The sequence below is a fragment of the Miscanthus floridulus genome, chromosome 7 (genome assembly GCF_019320115.1).
Source record: "Miscanthus floridulus cultivar M001 chromosome 7, ASM1932011v1, whole genome shotgun sequence".
In the NCBI taxonomy this organism is placed as follows: Eukaryota; Viridiplantae; Streptophyta; class Magnoliopsida; order Poales; family Poaceae; genus Miscanthus; species Miscanthus floridulus.
This window is the reverse complement of record NC_089586.1, coordinates 104,447,194-104,467,174: the sequence shown is the minus strand read 5'-3', so window position 1 is coordinate 104,467,174 and position 19,981 is coordinate 104,447,194. Positions and strand designations below refer to the sequence as shown.

General features: G+C 38.0%; 1 non-coding gene across 1 annotated transcript; it reads left to right on the top strand.

The window, feature by feature from the left end:
• The first annotated feature begins 11,323 nt into the window (after nt 1-11,323).
• LOC136468198 (small nucleolar RNA R71) lies at nt 11,324-11,432 on the top strand. The gene has a single exon (XR_010761732.1). It is a non-coding gene; the product is annotated as a small nucleolar RNA R71 (small nucleolar RNA).
• The last annotated feature ends 8,549 nt before the right edge of the window (nt 11,433-19,981 follow it).

The following is a 19,981-nucleotide window of genomic DNA, read 5'->3' as shown; positions in this document are numbered from 1 at the left end:
AGCGAGTTGTTGAGGTCGGGGAGATATTTTCACCATCTTGTGACCACCGCATTCCTAAGATGCCACATTCTTCCCCATCTCCTAGCGAGCATGTGCCTTCTCTAGCTCGTACCAAGCAAGTGCATGATGAGATGCCATAGTCTTCTCAACAAGCATAGCCGATACATGAACAACGAGTGCCTCTTGAAGAAGGTGAATGAGAACTTTGAAAGAAGCATCCAATCACCATAAGACTAGTTTATGTTCTGATGAAAGTCATCTCGTCAATGCACAAGTGGTATTCCCATGACCAGTTCAAGCCTGAGAACCAAGTTAAAAAAAAGTCACATCATGGGGTTCTAAGGAGGCCGTCACTAGCAAACTCCACCAAATAGTAAAGCAGTATTCAAATGTTGATGCCATCAAATGGTCAAAGGATTGTCTAAAAACATATGAAAGGGGCAAGCCCTTCCTACCAAACCAGGACATCCAGCGCCTACCACTTGGAATGAGAAGGTTCCATGATTGATACTTGCGTGTTCTCCCAACGAGCATAGACCTCGTACAAGCATGCTTCCCCACCGACACATTTGGAAGCCCAGCAGGGAAAATTGTCTTTGACTTCAACGACATGCAGACATGCTTTCACCTTGGAGCAATGGATATGAATCTAATTCGCACATGGTGCCTATAAGTCCTTGTCCTCCTGATATGATATGAATGTAATCTTTGAATTTTGTTGTAACTAACCCACGTCGTGATTTGTAGAATGCAAGTGCACATTGTCAAACAAATGTCAAGTGTGAAAGCCAGGTATATAGACCCTCAAGCTATAGCACAAACAAATTTTAATTACCCTAAATAGTGGAAACTGGATGCCAAAGAGCTAGCTGCTGGAAAGACCCTTTGGGAGAAAGAGAACATTCGTACGGCAAAACTAAGGGAAGAGTCCCTTAAGGTTGCAGCATATATTGCCCTGGCTTTCAAAATTCTCCAACAGCACTCTACTATATGGCTACCATATAACTTCAAGTAAGTTCAACTCTATACTTAAAGCTTTGATCCATATAGTTTATTCAATGCAAAAGAGCTTATCTAGTTCTATGATTAAATCTATGCAGCAACCACTGGATTTGTATAGGTGTCGATATCGGGAGGAGCATGGCATGGGTCTTTGATTCAATAGATAGGGATCCAGTGACATACAAAGACTTCATATCGATTCTCAAGACGTATACATATCGACAATCCTCATTAGCTTATATGTTTGTATACATACTTGTAACGTTCACTTTTGGATACTAACAAGTTGTATTTTCTAAAATAATTCGAACATGGCATTTAGGTTCTATGTCACTAAACATCACGGAAGGCATGATCCAGCAAGAAAGGAAAAGTTGGCTATAAAAACACTATGTGCGGTAAGTGTAACTTACTTCTTTAGTACTCCATTACATGGCTGTCAAAAGCATTACTTAACATTTCCATATGCAAAACACATAGTGCCCCAAGTAGAAGCCTAGGAGTGTACATTGTGGATACTATGTATGTTCTATGATGAATAGGAGACACCCCTTAATGGTAAGTTTGAACCTCTTCGCTCGTAGTATAAAAAGTTCGTACATGGTATGAAATACTAAACCGAAACTTGTTCTCTTGTAATGGAAAGAAGAGAAAGAAATGAAAAGAGACCCATACAAGGATGACCAACTCTTAGAGCTCGTCAGTGACCTTTACAACTTCATATTGGACCAGATTGTACACATCAAAGGCACCTACCATGACCGAGAGTCTGACTTAGGTAGAAATCCTTAGTACCAACACCTTCGTGAGACTGAAAGGCTAGCTCTAGGACGTTGATAACAATGTGTATGGAATTTGACATTGGTTTTACCTTGTTAATTATGTTTATTTAATAATGGATTGTATATATTCTTGCGAATTGGACTTGTAATTGTAGTTTATATAATACTCTTATGCTTGTAGTTTATATAATACTCTTGAGTGAACGCGGTTCAGAACATTGATCGTGGGGCGTTCAGCGGGATTATCTCGCTTTCCTCGCTCACGTTGGTCGTGGGGCGTTCGACTAGATGGAATACGCGGAAACAAACAGTGTTCTGGTCGAAATTGAATTGTAGATTTGAATTTTTTTGGTAGGAAAATGTACTGTAGGGGCAGTTCTAGACTGAACCACCCCTACAAATAGGTATTATAGGGGTGGTTGGTACTACAGTCGCCCCTACAAATCAATTTGTAGGGGCGGCTGATAACACTAGCCGCCTCTACAAATCGATTTGTAGGGGTGGCCTGGGAACCGCCCCTATAAATGCATGATTTATAGAGACGGTTTGGTAGGGGCGGCTAACCAAACTGCCCCTACAAATGGTCTTGAGCCACCCCTACAAATGATATCTATAGTAGTGTCTTGCCTTTCGATGACATCGGTGCCGGTGTGGCGTTGCTACTGGTGCTCGTGTTCATGGTGCCAGGCACTGCTATGCTCAGAGACAGAGCCAGAGCATGGCGACAACCATTCTGAACTATCGCATGGCATGCACCGATGCATGAGTTTTGTAATTCTCGAGCTATATATCAGATACTGGGAGGCATGTGCTCGATCATGAAAGGAGGGACGAGAGCTCGCACATGGAGTTAAGGGGCAGCTACGTGAAAGTACTATTCTACCCTTTAAATTTATTTTGTAAATTATTCTTTGCTCATATATTTTTAGTTCTGGACCCACATATTTTTTTGTTCCGGTCCACAACTTAAGTTCCTCTACATTGGTTCTTTTTTATTTTATAGCCATATGATCTATCCTAATGGATGGCTCTAGTTTTTTTCCAAGCACCGTAAAATTTCACTTTCTATAAATCCTTAAATGGCCTTGATGTAATTTTGGGATTGATTGTAGACCTTGGGACACTAAACACTTTGTCATTCCTTGGCAACTTAATCATTTCATGTTATGCTCATGTTTTAACTTGTTAATGTTAATAATAATGTTATTTTGTGAGTAATTAACCTAATTGTTATGTGAAGGAAAGTTGTACTCAAGTTAATTAATCTTGTTAAGTCACCTTATTTCTTGTTGCACCTTCTATGTGTTGAGTTAGCACATCCTCATTCTAAATCATGCATATTTATTTACGTTTAGTACATGAGAGTGGTGATCCTAGTGTGGAGCAAGTCCCCAAGGAAGGTTTTCACTATGTGGAAGTTGGGTCCAAGGGCTGTGATATTTCTAGAATATCTGACAACCTTGACACTGCAGGCAAGCCCTAGAGCATACCACCACTTCCTTGTGTTTTATAAACATTATTCACATAAGTCTTATGCTTGTCGCATTAGGTATAATAGGAATGGATTGATTACCAACTACTGCATTACCTGCCTTAATAACCTTATACCATCCCTTGGTATCCTTTTTAGTATGATAGGTTAGCTATGCTTAGCCTTGCTTATTTGATAAGACTCAAGTGGTGATTTCATCATTCGTCAGGGTTTTACACTCAGGGATGCCCTGAGAGTTAATAATGAATAATGTTTAACTCGATATCGGACGGGACGCGGGTGATGTTTTTGGTGGTTAAGCCGATAGGGTTGCCTGTTTGTGCTTGTCTCGTCTATGTCGATTGAGGACCGATCGTTGTAGTCCTGCTTGTGATCATGACTTATAGTACTAGCCACATACTCCAGTAAGCCTCATACCTTAGCTATTGCATTATGTGAAAGGCCAACCGCGCACTGGGAGTGGAGAGATGGCGAGAGTAGTGTGTACACATCCTATGAATCCACCAGGAGTGGCGTAGGGAGGTGGAGTGTTATGCTCTTAGGTAGCGCTGTACCCATTCATGTTTTGGGGGATCCGAGTGAGGGTTGATATATGTAGGTTCAGGACTGATCCTAGACCTGCATATGTCGTGTGGTAAGGAAACCCTAGCTGGGCCAAACCGATTCGAATCGCCGTTGCTTCTCAGAGAAGAATACTTGATCAACTAACCTGCATCGTAGTTAATAACTGAAACATTAGTCTTATGATCTTGAGATGAGATGATAAATGGAGTGATTGACCTAGATCAGGTGCAAATGAGATACTTGTAATTATTTAACTTGAGCTAAAACATTGAAAGTAAGGATCAACATTAGTAAGCTTTTCTGCAAAAGTTTAAATTGATTCTTGCTACATACTTACCTTGATTCCCTGTAAACCTGCATATCCTTGGAGTATTTCCTTTTCACCAGTTAAGTCTTGTTGAGTACCTTTGTACTCAGAGTTTGTTAAACCCTTGTTGAAGGTGAGCCTCATGAGCAGTCAGGCTTTTGTCCCTGCTGCATGATGGTTCTAGAGGAGTCTCAGCAGCAGACTAGTTGTCATGCACCCTTGGGAAGGGTGAACTTCTTTTGATTGTAGTATAAGTGGTATCCTTTTGCTACCCCACTACCTAGATGGCTAAAACTTATGGTTTGTAATAACTAAATAAATAGTTTGTAAACTTATGGCTTGTAAGACTTTCACCACTTACTCTGATATAATATATTTGTATATTTGTATAATTGTTGTAATATTGTGATGCTTCCTGTGATGTGTCCTGCTCAAAAAGGTAAATGTGGATGATTTGGGTTTCCCCCAAGGACACCCGACAGACTACTGGAGTTGTTTGGCTCCCATGTGTAGCAGTTGAAGTCTGAAGGACAATGATAGGCTCATGTGGGCCACATAACTTGGGCGGTTCTGCCACAGCTGGTATGAGAGCATGTCATTATAGAAGTATTATAGTATTAGTTTACAAAACTTCAAAATGAACTATGCAAATTAATTTCAAGTCTAATTTGGTCAAAAAGGTTAATTCTGACTCATCCTTATGCTTTCTTAGGATGCCTCAAAGGATACCATTCGTCATGACTAGGGATGAAGGAACTGAATGATTTCTAGCTATGCTACGGGGGCTCATGTGGCGTGCCAATTTCTCCTACGCACCGGAGTACATTGTCTACACCACCAAAATAGGTCCTAATCTTGTAGAATGCTACGCTAGTGTTCTCCAGCAACCTTGTCTGATGATCAGTTCGCTAGAAAGATCCCACATCTTTTTTGGTATTGGAAGTTCTACTAAAGCAACAATCCAAGCCAGTACCTATAGTGCCCTTACCAGCCTTAGACGTAGATACTCAGAGCTTAATTGTTCCTATACCTTTGCCTACTTCCCTTACCAAGTCATCTGGAGTGTGAATGAAGTCCTATACCCACATCCTGAACATGAGGATGATAACCAGAGCTGTAAGATGTTTGAGCTTATTTGAGCACTAGATGTCTCATACCAATGCCTTACCTTGGAGTTGAACAAATCTCGAAGGTGTTTAGGGGACATGACCGCAGAATTAGAAAATCTTTGCAACCGCCACTCATATCCCTCCACTGAGATAGGAGCACCCCATATTTTTACCCCAACAGATCTTTTACCAGATAGGACTAGGACTCTTCTATTATAACCAGCTAGGACTAGGACTCTTCTATTGTAACCGGCTTGGACTAGATACGTGCCATTACCCTCTCGCCTATACAAAGAGAGGTATGATTGTTGATATTTCTTAGCGTCGCTACTAAGAATAGAGTTTTAAATCTATGCCCGGCAATGGCACCAAAAATGTTTGTTGGTATTTATTAACGTGTCACTTGTTCTAAGCAGTCACCCTATTATAAGCCTATATCTCCTAACATTACTTTACTATGTTGTCATCCCTAGTGATGATGTCTGAGATGTTTGTTGGTACTACATAGCATTACTACTAGAATAATACTAAGCGGTTCTTTATTAAATTATGTAACTAGGAAGAATATATATATATATAAGATAATATATCATTGTAGCACTTTACTCGAGAGTATTCTAGGTATCGTTATTTATATTTTTACCACAGGGAAGGTCTGACATGAACATGTATTGATAACTTATACTATTAATGGAGAAATAAATCATAACCAATGTTCTACTCATAATAGGGGTAAGTCACAAGATAAGATATATGATAAGTATTGATCAATGATAATGATAAATAACTCAGAGTATTCCTTTCTATGGCATTAGCATGGTTAGGTAGAATATTAGAGGAATAATTCCTAAGTCATTCTTAATTACAAGTCAAAGCATATATTAATTAGTGCAATTATACCTAGTAGTCATTGCTAATATCATCTTCATATCTACACATAAGGGATATTACTAAGGAAGATTAAGAACAGAGCTTGTTCTTCCTTCGTAACCGGACCCTACGTGCGCCTATATTCGGGGAGTGGACTACAAACGACTTAACAGAAGTGTCACATCCGTGATTTACCACATGACCCAGAATATAGGGTGTATCCGTAGGTAAACAACGTATAAGCACCATGCTTACACAATGTCGACCACTCACCCATGGTACCTTAGAGTGAGCGCTATATGAACTTATGCACGAACATGATGATAATCTAATTATACTAAGCATATAATCAAAATAGACGATGATCATTATAACGAAGAACATGAATAAGATGAATACTAATATTGTCATAACAATTGTAACTAGCATATAAAAATAATGGAGGTACAAAAGAGAGGGGGTACAAAGATTATACTTAACCATGCTCTTGATAAGATCAGGAATTCAAGTGAAGCCTGCTTGCCTCCCTCTAGACCTAGCCTAACTAGCTATACCCTAGAATATGGTGGAGCTCTAAGGATGATTAGGGTTTCTGTCTTCTCAAATGACTTATGATTATGCCTAGGGTGGAAGGGGTTGGTATATATAGCCCGGAGTGTCCAACATGAGCCCTTGGATCAAACCGACATAAAGAATGGCGTAGATGCAACCTAGGAGGTGGTGAAGAACCAGCATTCGAAGGAGGGGCTAACAGGTTGGCCTAGGGGGTCGGGCGGCCTGTAGGCAGCCTCTGTGTTTCTGCCTCGAGGCAGAGTCCTCTCGAGTCTTCTAGAGTTTTCTGGTGTTTGTTTCGCTATGGATAAGCCTGATTAAATCTAACATGTAGGTCCACCTTGACGGTTTTCTGAATAAACCCTACAGAAAATACAGATTCACAAAAACTCATGGAATTTGTTAGTTTAAACCCCTAGACCTTCATTGCTGATTATATTTATGCCCTTTTACATGTTATATTGATGGTTTATAATGGTTGTTAACTACCATCAATAAACTTTCCCAAGCTTACCCTTTCCTAGTCCCTTACCAAAGCTAAACTTAGTAAATAGATTAGGAGTTTAAGGATTTTGAAAACATTGACACAACTCCTTAAAAGAACATAGGCATTCAAACAAGAATTCTTCTCTAGATTAGAATAAACCGATCTGACTTTCAAACTTATCCATATTACCTTCAACCATGGGGCTTCTCAGCCTTCGCTTAGGTCTTGAGCAATTGAAAGATAGAACGATCAAGTCAAACACTATGTCTCAAGTTCTTTGTTCAACCATTATTCTAGAGTTTTTGTAGGTTTTCAAAATAAAACATAGAGCTTCCATTGTATGACACTCTCAAGTCTCTCAATATATGTGGTATTTGTGGATCCTCACCAAGGTAAAAGCGGTGTTATCCCTTCCTTTTTCTACAACTAAAGCTTATGTGGAGCTCATAGGAGTGGAAAAACATGAAAGAGCATACTTGCAATACATATATTGTAAAGTCAAACCTCGGATCCAAAGAGAGTTGAGTCATACAATCAAATCAAGATGTGCATATGTATGGATGATATATATATGGTGGAAATATTTAGTGGCTAACCTATTTCTACTATGCTCCTTGAAAACATATCTCTTTCTTGAAACTTAGAAACAACTTTGCAAGAAAACATAGGCTATTTTATTCATGTTTCCCTTTTTTTAGGCCGTCATCTAAGTAACCATTGTTTTTAATATCTCAGACACTTATCTATTTTTTCTCATCTCTTTTTTTATGAATAACTTTTGTATAGCCACATGCTTCTTTTATGCAACAAAACTTTTGAGAGATAGCAACAAGAACTTGGAGCATTTATTTGGTGGATATCCTATCAAGAATATTTTTGGTGTTTACTCCTAGTGTAGGAGTAAAACATTTTTAGGTGGATTTAGATGGAATGGCATGTTGTTGCACCTATCCCCAGTGTAGGAATAGTGCATATGTGGGTGGTTGTACATGATCTTGATTTTAAGAGCATGACACCTCTCATAAGAGTAAACAAAGCTTGACTAAACTTAATGCAATGCAAGCAGCATATATGTGGAGGTTTTGCTAATCTAAATATCATATATGGCTTTGGTAGGAATTCAAGCTTTATCATATAAGAGCTTATCATGTAACATTTTTATGTTTTTTAAAAGATAAATCTCTAGAACTTTAATGTCACTTGGAACAAGATAAACAACAGCTCAGACCTTCTCATATCATATCTGTCAATTACCTAGACTTAGATCAAGCATATACTACCCACGAGTTTCAAGTTCAAAGTAAATTCTTATATTAAAACAGTCGTATCCAAAACTCAGGAGAACTCAAGACTGAAAACTAGGTACTTGAAAGAAATTACGACAGAGCAACTATTCATCATTTCCATTGCAAGAGATTATCCTCAGAGTTCATTTATTTAGCTCCTAAAAACAGAAAACTAGACACACACTTTTTATTTTGTTTTCAAATTTTAAGATCACACCTTAATATATATATATATATATAACTAGCTAAGATAATTTTTTATTTTGTTTTTAGTTTATTATGCATCTTTTTATTTCTTTATTATTTTTAGCAACTATATAGCAAACTTAAAAATAGTAAAAACCAAAAGGGGAAGAAATACTTAGCTAGATACATGGGGAATGCTCCTCCCTCAAGCTGGATGTTGTCGTGGTCTTTCTTAGAGTGAGTCTACCAGCAGAAGTCTTTCTCATCCATCTAGAAGTAGGGTTCCTCGTGCAGTGGGTGTAGCAACGGTTTAGAAAAATGTACTTTGGATGGATGGCTTTACTCTTGATCATCCTGTAAAATACTCCAACAAGAAAAACAAAACTCGTGGCACAGATTAGGATAAGGGGTTAGCGGTCAGCCATTCAGAGATTTGTTGTCCTTGGGGTTTAGATAGATTTCTATTTTGGCAGTTTTTTAATAAGATATCTTTCTAATATCTTTATGGATTTCCTTATTTATATAATTCAGAAAGAATAATAAGCATGCATGATATATATTATTTTTATATATATGCCACCACAGTGAATACTCCCTTGGGGTTTTACACACAAAGAAATTTTTTCACATGGGGCTTAGCCTTTATGATGCAATGATGTAACGCAGTCATAAAACTTTTTATCTTCCTTTTTCTAAATGCAATGCTAATGCTGAAAAATGAATATGCTAAAGTGAAAAGTAATTCATGCAATACTAAAAAGTAAATATGGATAACTACCGATGTTACCTCACGGCCAGGGTTTAGATTTTTTAGTCCTCTAGACAAGAGTTGGCTGAAGAAAAGCCTTTACTCTTTGGGTGCATCAACCAGTCTCAATGATGGAGACCTAGATGCCTGCACATTTTGTGATGGTGTCTCTAATGGTGGTGTTACCTTCTCTTTCCCTACCTACTTAGTCTATGGACTTGACTTAGATGGAGTAGGTTCATCTTTCACAACTTCTATAGGTTCTTCATCATCTTCCCATCCATTCTTTGGGGATTGATTCTTTTGGTTTTGGGATGATCGATGTCTCCTCCTAGAGCGGGTCTTCTTGGACTATTCATAAGTGGTATAACTATTAAAATAACAGCACACCTTTTCTCTAGAGAATTGGAAGTGGACTTGTCTAGATCCGACATAGATGATTGCGTTGGTAGTGTTGAGAAACGGTCTTCCAAGGATGATGGGCATATAAATGGTACACTCAATCGTTGGTACGCCTAGATCATCCTTCTTAGCAAGAAATGGTGAAGTGAGGAGGTGGTCGTACTCTGATCAAAGTGTATCGATTATGTTGGCTAATTCTTCTTGTGGCTGCCTGATCTTATTCTTCCTCCTTCTCCTGTTGTTCTTCTTCTTGGCCACTATTGTCTCTTTGGGCAGATACGGCGTTTGTGGATGTCTGAGAGATCGCAAGATACGGTTATTGAAAGAAAACTTCTCCTTCCTATCCTTGATTATGAAGCAGATCTTGGCACTGTCTGCGTAGATGATGGCTTTTGTGGTGCTTAGGAATGGTCAGCCCAAAATAATGGGTGCCCTTACGTCTTCATCTATTTCCAAAACTACAAAGTCTATAGGAACATATGATTGTTCCACTCGAACCATGGTATCTTCAAGAACTCCCTTGGGGTAACAGAGTGATTAATCTGTAAGCTGCAAACGCATGTTTGTGTACAATAAAGTATCTTCATTAATTTGATCATAAATTACCTTAGGTATGATGTTGACACTTGCTCTGAAGTCATAGATAGCTTCTTGAAAAATATGAGGTTAATGGCAATGGGGATGACAGGTCTCCCTGGATCGCTCTTCTTTTCTAGCAAGGTATAGTCTATCTACCTTCCTATCGATGGTTGTATACAGTAGTATGTTGCATTGTGAATATCGACAAGGTTTGTAGTTTCTAGATCTTTTGGTTGCCCTAGAATCTTACCTTTGTCGGATGGAGGAACAACAGCTGCTAGCTGAGCTATTTGTAATTCTATCATTTTATTAAAGCTACGTTGGTTTTTAATGGCAGAAGCAAAGCTATCCATTCTATGATTTATGTTCTCTAGAATTTTATCATTGGTAGCTACCTTTCTAGATAATCCCTCCATAAGTTTGGATTGTTCAGCAATTAATTCTCTCAAGGGTGGTTGATTGAAATTATTAAAATTATTACCTTGATAGTTACCTTGGTAATTACCTTGGTAGTTCGATCTCTATTACTGATTCCATCCTTGATTATATTGAGGACGAAAGTAGTTGCTGTTGTTGACAAAGTTCACATCCTCTTCAGTTTTAGGATAGTTGTTCCCTGAATGCCCAGTATTTCCACATTCTTCACATGTCATTCGAGAATCATGAATGTGAATGACTTCTTGCTTCTCATTGGCTCGATCTTCAAGCTTCTTCATCAGTAGGTCCATCTTGGTAGATAGCATGTCTACCTCCTTTAGTTGATGCATACCTCCACCTCTCTTGTGGGTCTGAAGACATTCTTCATTCCAACCTTGGTTGGAGGCCATCTTCTCCATAAGAGCTGTTGCAGCTGGTATGGTGAGTGACAGGAATGCACCATCGGCAGTAGCATCCATAGTCTCATGGGTACTGTAGGTCAACCTATGGTAGAAAGTCTGCTTGAGTAGCCAATTCTCCATCACATGATGAGGATATTCCATGATGTAATCTTGAAAACGTTCCCATGCCTTAGGGATAGATTCATCATGTTGTTGCTGAAAGCTTGAGATTGTCCCACGCAGAGCATTGGTCTTTCCTATGGGAAACAACTTTGCTAGAAAGGCAGTGGAGCAGTTATCCCATGCAGTATTTCTATCTTTGTTAGCATAGAACCATTGCTTTGCCTTCCCCAAGAGTAAGAATGGGAAGAGGCGAAGTAATATGGCATCTTAGGTTACTACTTTGATGGTGAAAGTGCTATAGATCTCTAGGAAGTGTTGGAGATGTGCACTCGCATCTTCATGTGCCTTTCCACTAAACTGGCTTGCTTGCACCATGTTGATGAGGGTTGGCTTGAGCTCAAATCCATTATCTCCAATATTGACTGTCGGTCCAGTATGGATGTTGGCCATAGTTGGAGCAGAGAATTCATGGAGAGTCCTGTTAACCATAGCTTCAAATTTAGGTGTTAAGCTTCACCTTATCTGGTTGTCTTCTCATTCTAAAGCTAGAACTTTCTTGAGTTTGGCTCTAGTCCTTCTGATTAATGCTTCTGGATCTTCAACGTAGTTTGTTGGAAGGTCAAAACCGGTCATACATTACCCTACATAAGATACACAAGTAGACAAAACATGGGTAAGCCTGTCTAAGTATAGGTCAAAGGTTTTACTTGATCACATCAATAAGTATAAGTTTATCAATATTTCCTTTGCCTAACTACCTTCCCTGGCAACAGCGCCAAAAATGCTTGTTGATATTTCTTAGCGTCGCTACTAAGAACGGAATTTTAAATCTATCCCCGGCAACAGCGCCAAAAATGCTTGTTGGTATTTATTAATGTGACACTTATTTTAAGTGGTCACCCTATTATAAACCTATATCTCCTAACATTACTTTACTAGGTTGTCATCCCTAGGGATGATGCCTGAGATGCTTATTGGTACTACATAGCATTACTACTAGAATAATACTAAGCAGTTCTTTATTAAATTATGTGAGTAGGAAGAATATATATATGTATAAATGAAAGGAATATGCAAGCGCACAGATAATATACCATTGTAACACTTTACCCAAGAGTATTCCATGTATCGTTATTTATATTTTTATCACAGAGAAGGTCTCGCACAAATATATATCGATAACTTATACTATTGATGGAGAAATAAACCATAACCAATGTTCTACTCATAACAGGTGTAAGTCATAGGATAAGATATATGATACGTATTGATCAATGATAATGATAAATAACTCAGAGTACATCTTTCTATGGCATTAGCATGATCAGGTAGAATATTAGAGGAATAATTCCTAAGTCATTCTTAATTACAAGTCAAAATATACATTAATTAGTGCAATTATACCTAGTAGTCATTGCTAAGATCATCTTCATATCTACACAAAAGGGATATTACGAAGGAAGATTAAGAACAGAGCTTGTTCTTCCTTCGTAATCGACCCTATGTGCGCCTATATTCAGGAAGTGGACTACAAATGACTCAATGGGAGTGTCATATCCATGATCTACCACATGACCCAGAATATAGGGTGTATCCACAGGTAAACAACATATAAGCACCACGCTTACACAATGCTGACCACTCACCCATGGTACCTTAGAGTGAGCGCTATATGAACTTATGCACGAACATGATGATAATCTAATTGTACTAAGCATATAATCCAAGTAGACAATGATCATTATAACGAAGAATATGAATAAGATGAATACTAATATTGTCATAACAATTGTAACTAGCATATAAAAATAATGGAGGTACAAAAGAGAGAGGGTACAAAGATTATACGGAACCATGCTCTTGACAAGATTGGGAATCCAAGCGAAGCTGCTTGCCTCCCTCTAGACCTAGCCTAACTAGTTATACCCATATTACCTTCAACCATGGGGCTTCTCAGCCTTCACTTGGGTCTTGAGCAATTGAAAGATAGAATGATAAAATCAAGCACTATGTCTCAAGTTCTTTGTTCAACCATTATTCTAGAGTTTTTATAGATTTTCAAAATAAAACTCAGAGCTTATATTGTATGACACCCTCAAGTCTCTCAATATATGTGGTATTTGTGGATCCTCACTAAGGTAAAAGTGGTGTTATGCCTTCCTTTTCCTACAACTAAAGCTTATGTGGAGCTCATAGGAGTGGAAAAAGCATGAAAGAGCATACTTGCAATACATATATTGTAAAGTCAAACCTCGGATCCAAAGGGAGTTGAGTTATACAATCAAATCAAGATGTGCATGTGTATGGGTTATATATATATGGTGGATATATTTGGTGGCTAACCTATTTCTACTATGCTCTGTGAAAACATATCTCTTTCCGGAAACTTAGAAACAACTTTGCAAGAAAATATGGGCTATCTTATTCATCTTTCCCTTTTTTTAGGCGAGCATCAAAGTAACCATTGTTTTCAATATCTCAGACACTTATCCATTTTTTCTCATCTCCTTTTTTATGAATAACTTTTGCATAGCCACATGCTTCTTTTATGCAACAAAACTTTTGAGAGATAACAACAAGAACTTGGAGCATTTATTTGGTGGATATTCTATCAAGAATATTTTTGGTGTTTACTCCCAGTGTAGGAGTAAAACATTTTTTGGTGGATCTAGATAGAATGTCATGTTGTTGTACCTATCCCCGGTGTAGTAATAGTGCATATGTGGGTGGTGTGTACGTGATCTTGATTTTAAGAGCATGACAAACCTCTCATAAGGGTCAACAAAGCTTTAATAAACTCAATGCAATGCAAGCACCATATATGTGGAATTTTTCCTAATCTAAATATCATATATGGCTTTGGTAGGAATTCAAGCTTTGTCATATAGGAGCTCATCATGTAATATTTTTATGTTTTTAAAAAGATAAATCTTCAGAAATTTAGTGTCACTTGGAACAAGATAAACAGCAGCTCGGACCTTCTCATATCATATCTATCAATTACCTAGACTTAGATTAAGCATATGCTACCTACGAGTTTCAAGTTCAAAGTAAATTCTTATATCAAAACAGTTGTATCCAAACTCGGGAGAACTTAAGACTGAAAACTAGGTACTTGAAAGGAATTACGATAGAGCAACTATTCATCATTTCCATTGAAAGATATTATCCTTAGAGTTCATTTATTTAGCTCCTAAAAACAGAAAACTAGACACACACTTTTTATTTTGTTTTCAAAATTTAAGATCACACCTTAATATATATATAACTAGATAAGATAATTTTTTATTTTATTTTTGAATTACTTTAGCATAGATTGTTTATCATGTTTGATAATGAATTTTTATTTGTTCACTGCATTCAAGCATGGTTCAAGGCAAAGGTAACTTGCAGCAAAACACAAAGTGGATGAATTTTAATACTCACAGTTCTTCCTTCAATGAAGTATGAGATGTGTCTTCTTTTGCGCAGAGTTGTTGGAGTTCATCGCATGCCTTGATTTATCTCCGATGTGAATTCATCTCTTGACTTATCCAGATTGAATTTGAGAGTTTTCTGCATGGGTTAGTCCAACAAAATAACCAGTATCTACAAGTTTTAGTTCAATAACCAAACTAAACTCCATGTCTAATTTGATTAAGAAAGGCATTTTAACCTAAACACCACGCTCAATTTAAAAAGGCTTTGGAAATAAGGTCACACACCTCTTGGTTTAAACTAAGCACCATGCTTACTTTAAAAGATGTATAAATATACTTCCAAACCTAAACATACTATAGTAAATAATGGGTAACATGAAAGCATTATAGAGATTTATTCAAATAGAGATGAAAGAGCATGATCATGGTGAGAGATTTTTTTAATAAAAATATGCAAGTGGCATGAATGTATGCAAGGAACTAAATATGTTGTGAATTTGATATGAGATAATTTAAACTAAACGAAGTGGATGCATTAATCATTTAAAGTAAACATGCAATGGTATGCAAAAATTAAAATATAACTACTCATCAAGTTTAAAGTCCATGAGCAAGACTATCTCATCTTTCTTGATCATACTTACCATAACTCATATGATAGAATTTATGAGTAGTGCAGCATTTGTATTCATCACTTGAGATGTGATTCTTGTGACGTTGACCTTTTTTCTCCAATCTACACATGGTTAGAATAATATATATGTGTATACAAACCTGTGAGACGACAGGGTTCTAATGTTGATGGATCTTGAATGTTCAGGCACCCTGAGGTTCTTCAATATTTTTCTTTTCTTGTGAAAGCTTGCCGGAAGGTCAAAACGACATATGTTGTCCTGTCTATTTCGCAATATAACAGAACAAGGGTAATCCTACTAAAGCTAGCGGTATGTTAATGATCTAAATCTTTACGTCAATTGTTTCCCCGGCAACAGCGCCAAAAATGCATGTTGGTATTTATAAGTGCAAATAGAATATGAATGATTCCGCAAGCGCATAGAATACCATTGTAGTATTTTACCGGGAGTATTCTAGGTATCGTTATTTATATTTTACCACAGGGAAACAATGGAGTAAATACTTATTGAGTAATAAAGAAATATCTATCAGTCAACATACCTGCATAGCTAGAGCAAGGGGTAAAGGTAATGATAGGATTTAAGCATAAAAACACCCAGGGGATAGATCACTAAGATAAATAACTAGTCAACTCATGAGAACAACGGGTGAGGTAGATTCCTATGATATTCTTATTACAGGATCAAAGTATATATATCCGACTATAGTTAAGACTAACTCTACTCTTGTGCACTTCGGGACACCGCTTAGATGGTAGAGCACCCATAATAGATAACTCTACTAACGCGACTACGGTCCTACAATTTAAGAACTTGTTCAATTCAGCGTGGACTACAAAGGATAGACATGACTGTCACCACCCGCTGCTATCACACAACCAGAGAATATAGTGTACTCATAGACAGAGCATCGTATAAGCACCATGCTTACATGGTGAAGTCCGATGCAGTTTGGGCGCCCCTGTCGACCGCCCGTGACTGTGCTGTCACTATGCTTTTGTGGTCCTAGGTAGGTTACTTGCATTTGCAATGGCTGGTGGAGTTGCAATTCTTTTTGCTGGCGATGAGTTCATATTTAATTATAGATAGGGAATTTAACATCTATACTACAAGAACATATTTTCCTTTCGAGCGCTGTATTTTCTTAGGGGGTTGGATCTTAGGAACCAGGAGCTTTCTCAAATATACTTGGGGGTGCTTTATGCATCACCTCTAGATCTCTTTTTCTAGATTATATTAAGAGTACTTTCTTAGTTAGCCTAATCTTTTTACCATAAGATATTTGTCTTGATATACAAAATAAATTCTGCATTTGTATGCAAAAGTTGTTTCAGTAATTCATTATTTGTCCTTTTTTGCTTAATGGCTTAATAAGATACTTTATAACTGACAGGTTGACAGGTTGTTACCTAAACCTGAATTGCCAAGCCCTGAAATGAGATCATGGAGACTTGAGAAATATCAAGGACCCATTCGAGTCACCTACTCACCTAAACATCAGGCTATATTTGTTTTGCAGTTGATAGGACCGTCTTCTCATTTGCAAATCTATTACTTTCCTAGCACGTTTTCTTCAATTTTGTATCACTCAATGAATCCTAAGGTGGCAATTTTATGTGTAATCTTATCCTTATTGAGCCAACCTGGTATACTATAAACTAGTACTTTGTTATTTTAGTTTAATATAAGATATAAATTTTGGTTCTAGTCCTTATTTAGTACCCAAATGTAGGTGGGCAATCTTCTTTTGTTATGATGGCCAATCTGGCCTTTTTATTAGACACAGTGCTGATCATAAGTTTCTACAAACATTGCTCGTTTATTTAAGAAAGTTCTTCTGATCTAGTGATGTAATTTCCAATATATATTCATGGAAGATTTAGAGCAATAGATGTCTACTATGTTTCTGTATACTGTTCAATACTGCTATTGATCAATAGCACAACCGTCAGCATTACATACCACAACCAGCATTATATGCTTTATATATAGTTCTATAAGCTTTGCGTTATTTTGTTAGCCGACTTAAATATATTTTCTATGGCGTCAACATGTTTTCTTGTTTAATGTTTACACAACATTTGTACAAACTAGATTAGGTAGCAAAGCTGTAGAAGAACAACACAACTTATGCAGAGTGAAATCTATGATAACAATGTCAACTATGCCAAATCTGAAATTCAAACATGGATTCTATAAAGAGAATATCAGGTTTTGACTGAAGTAGATATCTGGTAATTCCCATGGTCTCCAAGAACACTGATGTTTGCTGTGCTATTATTTGTAACACCCTAGGTGTTACGAACTTAATAAAGACTTAATCATGTTCAGCATCATGCATAACCATTAAGCATCAAGGCATAAATGCATTTCATGTTTCAATTATAGCATGAATATGTTGCTTATGATGTGTTTCATGTGTTCCATGAAATGTTAGCAATATAGTGATTAAGGTTCTTTATAATTTTATAAACTAATAATTTGTTTAAACAATTAAAATTTTGTTAAAAATAAACTTTGTAGAATAAAGTGTGATTTATAATATAGAAACAAAAATTGATGATGTTTCTAAATTAAACATGTTCAAATTTGAGCTCCAAGTTTGAATTTAGTTTTGAAGTTCAGCACTTAACTAAGTTTGGTTAAGTCTTGGAATTCAACTTTGAATTCAATTTTGGGGAATTTATTAAATCAATTTTCACAAATAAAAGTTGGGCAACCTTTGTTTCATTGATTGGTATGAGGTTTGTACTTTGCAACTGTGCTATTGGTTGAATTGTTTGACAAGTAGTTAATCACCAATTAATTACCCAAAATAGCTAATTAACTATTTTTCAAATCCTAACTGAAGATCAGTGGTTCAGTTTTGAGGTACCCATGTTCTTCACCGTAGATCTCTCTAACCAGCTAGAATTACAGAAGGATTCTTTAAGCAATATTGGAGACGACATCAAGATTAACAACTTTCGTTTTTGGAGCTGATCAAGTCTCTACATGAATTTGGGAGAAATCGACAAAACAAGATCAGGCTTCAAGCTGCTACAGTAACCTCGGCGAGCTGCCTGCTGCTGCATCACCGCCGTGCACGACTTGGCCGTGCCTTCGCGGCATTTCCCACGTGGACGCCTGCATGTCGAGCTCGCAAAGGTGCTGTCAAGGTCGCGACGTCACCCTCGCCTATAAAAGCTAAGCGCCGGTCGCCGTTTCTTCTTTTCCTTCTTCCCGCCGCCGTCGTCGAGCCTTGCTTTGCCGGTAAAATTGGCCGCTATTGTTCTGTCTCCATCCAATTGGTCGCTCCCTCAGTTTTGCCTCACCCTTGCGTTTCTCCCTGATCTACTCGCGTTGAGCCTCGTGGCCAGAGTCGCCCGTGGCCGTCTTCTTCTCCGTCATCGTCCAGGGCGCTGCCACACGCACCTTCGTCGTAGCCAGGCCACTCCAGTGAGCCATTGGACCACCCGTTTGTTGCGCTAGCTTCGCCTTGATGCCTAGATCTTGGTAGACTCACTCGTTTTACCTCTACCGTGCAGGACACGCCAGACGTCATCGTCATCCTCGGTTCACGCCGCCGCGTCCGCCATCACCGACGGCAACGCACCTCCACTCCATCTTCACCTCGCCTTAGCAGCCAAACAAGATTGGGTGAGCACTTTTGTGCTGTAGGGAATGCTAGATAGGGCGAGATAGGGCTGTTACGGCCGGATTGCCGCTGCGTCGCCGTGCCGGGATCCGCCGTGTCGCCATGGCCGTCGGCGAGTCCTCTCCGTAACCCTAGCCTCCCGTTTAAGCCCCTAGATAGGTTCGCCTGGTCTTGGAGGTCACGTGGGTGCCCTTGCCGCCGCCGGTGAGTTGCACGGCTGACCTGCCGCCCAGGCCACGGTCAAGGCCAGGGTGAGTCGGGTTTGACCCGGCCCCACGTGTCAGCGACAGTGGCTGGCGGGGCCTGTGTGCAAAAGAATTTTTGGCCCTTTTATATTTTCTAAAAATGAATAAATGTGCTGAATCTTGTAAACTTCATAACTAAATAATTAGAGCTAATAAAATTATGAAAACTTTTACGTAGCCTCTTCATGGTGTTATCTACCTAGGAAAAATATTAAATGATGAAAATCAGTAGTTTTTTTATGCTTAAAAATTATCTCTTTTAATTATAAAATGGACCTCGTATAATTTTTGTAGACTAAAATAATGATCTTTTGATCATAAAACTTTTTGTGTATGCTTTACATGCTTAGACCTGACTTCACACAAAGTTTGGTACTATTTTGATAATTTTTAGTTATTCACTTAATTTCCACGCTTTAATCAATTAATAAATAAATACCAAAATGCTTAGGATAAATCAGGAAATAGCTTGGGTATGTTTTGGAATTAATTGTAGACCTTGGGACACTTTCACCTATGTTGTTCCTTGAAAATTTAATTGTTTATTGGTTGCGTTCATAATCAACTTGGTGATAATAATAATTAAAAGTGCTTTACCTCAATTGCTTGCAATTGTACCGTGAAGGAAAATTGTACTCAAGTTAACATTGTTATGTTTTCACCAATGCATTGTCATGCATCATCTCAAGCATACCATTATTGAGCATGCATCATTCTCTCTGTGTAGTGAACGAGAAC